Source organism: Limulus polyphemus, unplaced genomic scaffold (genome assembly GCF_000517525.1).
Source record: "Limulus polyphemus unplaced genomic scaffold, Limulus_polyphemus-2.1.2 Scaffold88, whole genome shotgun sequence".
In the NCBI taxonomy this organism is placed as follows: Eukaryota; Metazoa; Arthropoda; class Merostomata; order Xiphosura; family Limulidae; genus Limulus; species Limulus polyphemus.
In genome coordinates, this window is record NW_013665698.1 from 726107 (window position 1) to 732624 (window position 6518).

The following is a 6518-nucleotide window of genomic DNA, read 5'->3' on the forward strand; positions in this document are numbered from 1 at the left end:
AGTTCCATATATATCATGGCATTACCTCATTATTAAAAGATTATTTTCATTGCCATATTAACGACTGTTGTAGCTTTCCTTTCTAAGTATTGTTGTTATTCTTCTCAGAGAGACATACTTTTTTTTCTGTTGTTTTTTCTTCTTCTTCCAAACACTTTTCAATCGGCCATCATTCCTTCATTTCTCGGCTAATTGATTTGCAACTTAGTAGAATTATACCTTTGTCCAATACTCCCAGACATCTTTTTCATTTTTTTGATTTAGGTCTTTTTAAGGATTTTAAGAGATGAAATTTACCCAGAAAGTATATTTTAGGGTCCCGTGCAGTCATATTTACAGCAATCAAGATGAAATTTAGCACGAAAAGAAATTTTCATGCGCCCAACACATTGACATATACAAAAAGTATTCTTTGAGTCTTTTTAGAGAGGTCAGAGCTCACAAAAAAAGCATAATTTGTGGGGTTTTGGTCAATTACTCCGCCATAATTTGACCAATTTACGTGAGACTTGGTATAAATATAATCTTTGCAGGTCCCAAACAGACATATAGACAATTTTGAAATTTTTGTCTTTTGCTTAATTTTCCAGCGAGGAAAGCAAGTTTAGGGTTTTCGTGAACTATTCATGTCGTTGTTAAGCAATTTACATGGGATTTGGTACAAAGATACTTTCTTGTAGGTCCCAAGTAGTGATATAGACGGTTTTAGATTTTTCTAGTGTCAAAATTGGCCATGTTGGTTTTGCGTGGTGGAGATATGTTGCATTCGCTCGCGAACGTTGGCCTCTTTTAATCTTTATTGAACTTTTTACTTTCTAGAAGCTTATCATGTTTCTTTTTCGGCTTTTACAGAATATTTAACGTTATTTATTACTTCGTTTAGCCAGCTTTATGTGTCTGTTACAGGGAAATTTTTAATTAGTTAAAATTGTCGAATTCTTGTTCTTTTTATTATACTTTACCCAAATCCAACCTGACTGCCGTAATCATGCATAAAATATCTAAATATTATAAAACTGTATAGACTGATAAATGAAGATATCAGATATGATACACAAGAATAATCTTATAAACGCTGTAAAATCTTACATGATAACACACTCAGTATTTTTCCAAAATTGAAACTTTCCCTACGTTGTCTCCATGTCGGACATTTGAAGACCTCCAATATTTCTCATTACTGTGAATATAACACTCATAGAAAACTTTTCACACGAATTCGGGGCAGACAGATAGCACATCCTATGGTATTTTATTCATATTTAAAGTTATAGTGTACACTGGATTGTTCACACCGTTTGCTTTGAATGTTTAAAAATCATTTTTACCTTCTTTATTAGAACCGATTGGAACATAGATTTTAGCTGCATTTTTGAAATTTACCTATGTTTTATAAAAAATCCGAAACAATAAACCGAAAAATAATAGTGGCAAAATAATTTTAAAGAAAACGTCTAACTATTACTTCGCTATTATCTATAAAAACCGTTCTGTTGGAATTAAAAAAAAAACAACAGCAAGTCCTGGACGTGTTATAAATAAGATTTATAAAAAAATAACTAAACACGTAGAATACGATGCATATGCTGTATCGATTTTTGGGAGGTCTGATTCGTGATCTTAACAATATAAAAAGGATTCCATGAAAATATAAATAAATTAGATTTCTGCAATATGTAGATGATACACAGTTCATACTCGGTATCTTGGTAAAATTTCTTGAAAATGCATTAGAACTCTTAGACTTCTTTGCTGATATTTCCGAGTTAAAATTTAATTTTCATAAGATGAAGATTATTTGGGTGGGATCAAAAGCTTACTCTTCTTAACTATTAAATGTTTAATTTAATTTAAAATAGAACAGTAATTTTTCTTTAGAAGGTATAGATTTTGAGACGAATTTAGAAAATGTGAATGAAAAATATACAGGTAAATTTCGTAATACATTACAAAATTGGAGAATAAGAAAATTACCAATTAAAGGGAAAAGAAATATTATAAAATGTTAATCCTGCCTTTGTTTTTCAAGTGTATGAACTGCACTACGAAACCCAGGTGAGAAACTAATCAAAAATACGAAAACAATGTCTTATAAGTTCATTTGGAACCATGGTTCTAACCGAGCATCTAGAAGAATACTGTGTACAAGTTACTCAAGGTGATTTTAAAATGTTTGTTTATTTGTTGTTAAGCGCAAAGCTACACAATAGGCTCTGCCCATCGTATCAAAACCCATTTTTTAGCGTTATAAGCCTTCAGACTTGTCGCTGGGCCAGTGGGGGCAAGTTTTATGGAAGCCTTGAAAAGCTCGTAGATAAGGTTATATACACAAGAAATCAAAAAGAATGATTTTCTTCCACAAAAAAATCCTAACATAGATTTCTTATACCCAGGATTATTCTGCGTTAACAGTATTAGAGACTGATTTAAGAATGCGCTTTGGATTGATGTGTTAAAAGCAGGTTTGCATCCAATCATGGTATCATTATTCCTAGGAAATTTAAACAAAATATCTTTCGTCGTTTTAAGCTCTGTATTACTGCAAAAGCCTCCTAGTGGCACAGTGGTATGTCTGCGGACTTATACTGCTAAAAACCGAATTTCGAAACCCGTGGTGTAGCTTTGTGCTTAATAACAAACAAACAATTGCTGCAAAAATATTTCTAACTTCTTAACACATCAATCCAAAGCGCATTCTTAAATCAGTCTCTAATACTGATAATGCAACCTGGATAAAGGCTGGAATTATGAAAGTGAAAAAAAAAACAATTTAAATAAGAACCTTTATTTTAGACTTTAAAACTCATCTCTTAGTCATTTCACTTTTTCTTAATTTTATGTCATTACATTGCATCTTAACTTTGTCATTAAGTTGTTTCTAAATGTTATGTCATTACATTGTTTCGTAACTTGGAATTATGTTCTTCCTTAATTTTACGCCATTACATTTTTTTCTTAACTTCGTGTTATTGCATTGTTTTTTAACTTTATATCGTTACATTGTTTCTTCACTTTATGTTATTATATTGTTTTTTCGGTTTGACATTAAATGGATTCTTGACTTTATTTCATTACTTTGCTTATTAAGTTTGTCATTAAGTTAATTGTTAATTATATGTCACGACATTGTTTCTCAACTTTATGTCGTTACATTGTTTTTAAACTTTGCCATTAAGTTATTTCTTTAGTTTATGTCATTACATCGTATCTTAACTTTGCCATTACGTTGTTCTTTAACATTATTTCATCACTTTGTTTCTTAAGTTTGCCATTAAGTTATTTCTTAATTTTATGACATCACGTCGTTTCTTAACTTATGTTAATTTGTTTGTTTCAATTTATGCACAAAACTACACAATGGGCTATCTGTGCTCTGCCCACCACGGGTATAGAAACCCTGTTTCTAGCGTGGTAGGTCCGCAAACATACCGCTGTGCTACTGGGGAGCCTTTATGTTAATACGTTGTTTCTTAACTTTGTCATTAAGTTATTTCTTAATTTTATATCATTACATTGTTTCTTGACTTTATGTTATTGCATTGTTTCTTAATTTTATATCTTTTTTTTTATTTATGTCATTAAATTTTTTATTACTTTTTATGTCATTATTTTTTTCTAACCTTTCATCATTAGATTGTTTTAAACTTTATGTCATTGTGTTGATTTTTAATCGAACATGATCTAGCCCAGGGCTAAACATATACGTATTTACTGATAGCATTGTTTTGGATACTGAGAATATTTGTAGTTTTACTTTGTTCCTAGTAGAAAATGGTTCACGTAATACTGCTCACTCGTTGTTAAAATTGGTGTAATAAACAGACAAGATTCTGAAAGATTTTTTTTTATGTGGCAAAAATTGTCTATTCTGCCCATGAGTACAATGACAAAATACGAGAACATTCTCTAGAGCTTTGATCTTCTGAAGTGATAAGTATGTGACGGATACAGACTGTGTAGTCGCGTATAAAATACAACAGTCATTATTGAGGAGATTCATTTTGTTGTCATTTTATTTTTGAAGATATATAATTTCTACCGTAACTTTGTCATCATCAATCACATGTTTATTTGTTCGTCTGAACGACACTTTACGCACACATAAACGGTCTCTAATTTTCAACTACAGAGCAGAAGGAAGGCAAGTTTAGGCAATCAGTCTGCAGTATCCGCCGCCTGAAGTGGCTAATCTTAACCAAATAGCCAAACGCTAAATACTGTGCTCGGATCTTATTATCTATCACTAACATTTGTATGTTTTGAATATTGACTGAAATATTTTTATACTAACACTTTTAATAATTAATTAATGTGACATCATCTTCTTTTAAAGGGGTTCTATGTTTTGCTGCCAACAGCAACAATCGGTTAAGTCATGCATGACATTTCATGAAATTTATTCTCTATTAAATATTTAAAGAGTATTATGTTGTTCAATTAATTATTTCTTTAAATTATTAATTGGAAGTTTAGACTATAGGCTTGATTACATGGTTTATCATTATATTCTTTTACTGGATAATATTACAATATTAGAAGGTTCTAATGATTTCTGTATGAAATTTTTAAATATCAAGACAAGGTTTAGTTATCTAAGTAAGTTTGTCAGAAAATTTTTTGTTGTTTAAAATTTCGCGCAAAGGTACATTAGGTTTATCTTCGCATAAATGTACGTAATTTTGTACTGATAGTCTACATAGTGAAGGCAGATATTCAACAGCACCCAACGACAACTCTTGGGCAAAAGCTTTAACTTTTGAAATATTTTCTGGTTTATTTCTAACACTTATAATTAAACATATTTCATATCTTAAGTAATTGAAATTTCATCCTACCTAAAAACTGTTTAAGCTGATTAACTATTTTTTTTATATGAATTCATGGACAGTAATGTTTTAGAATTATCAAAATTTAAATACTTTCTTTGTCGATAGGTAGAGACACATAAGCGACTGGCGTCATCTTTAAATAATTAATTTCTACGTGATACGCCTCATCTGTAGCTGACAAGCCTTTCCCGGAAGAAGCTTATGTCAGTTTGGGATTCCCAGGATATATATATATATATATTGCCTTACAGTTTTTTCCTCGTACGCCAGTCGCCGTTTGCCTGTAATGCCGATATACAAACTAAATGGGTTGTGTATGAGCCTGCTCAAGATAACTAGAGCCGTCGTGACCCCGCCATCAGACCTTACGGCCTACAGATAACACATAAGATAACAATTATGTACCCTGTGCGCCCTGTAAAGGAAAACGATTGGCTACTTTTGATTTACTCAAAGGTTAAAAACAAAATTCACGACCAGTGAAAGAAAAGGATGTATAGCTGCAACGCACTATGAAAAAAAAAAAAGCATATAGGGGCCCTTGCAGGTGAAAGTGAAATAACTTCCCTGGAAGAGTGAATTGGAACAGACCAGATCGATGGGCGACGTCTGGGCTTTTAATGTGCAGACAGACGTCAGTTTTACAACCCCGATGACTGTGTCTGTACGTCTGCAGCTCTGCACTGCTCCCTAAACTTATTAAGCTCGTATTCCACGTGCTAATGCTTTGCGAAGTCACGTAATATATATAACATACATATATATATATATATATTATATAACAATGAAAATTTGGTGAAACACAAAAGATACGAGGTATGTTTACTTTAAACAAGTCTGGCAGACGTTTTTTTTTTACTTCGAAAATCTTTCACGTTTCTTTGATATTTATCTAAGAATGTATGTGTGTTTTTTTTTTGTGTTAAACTACAACAGTACATATTTACCAACCTCTATTTACAAATGCACAATTTTTTCAACTGCAACATATAGATATTCACTACTTGAAAATTATGAATGAAAAACGAATTTTAGCAAATTCAAAAAAATACAACCCTCTACTTCACTAGCCATCGTAATGTTCACGTCACGCAAACCTATGGAAGAATAGCGTTTTCTATAACCCACTTACGTAAAATGTCATGGATAGTGAAGATAAAAGCTGTCAGTGTCTGCAAAAATACATGTGAACTTTTGTTAGTTTTACACTTTTAGTGAAAACGATTACATTTCCTGTTTTATATATTTTTTCACTTGTTTTCCACATTGTTTGTTTTTTATTCCTTTACAGCCTCCAGCGGCACAGCGGTATGCCTGCGGACTTACAACGCTAGAAACCGGGTTTCGATACCCGTGGTGGGCAGAGCACTGATAGCCCATTGTGTAGCTTTGTGCTTAATTAACTTCAAACAAACAAATATTCCTTTACAATGCTTGATTTGCATGTTTTTTTTTAGTTTCTCACAAACCTACTAGAGGGCTACCTGCGCGTCTTTTTTAATTTTGAAATGACAGAATAGAAATAGAAATCAGCTAGTAAAAGCCACCATTGCCAATTCTTGACCTACTGTTGTCAAACTAAATATTAAACAGTTGCTATTATAATAGAATAAATGCCACAAAACGGGACACGAGTTGTTGTTTTTTGGGCAGAAGAAGCGGTAACAGGATACGAAACACGGAACCTTA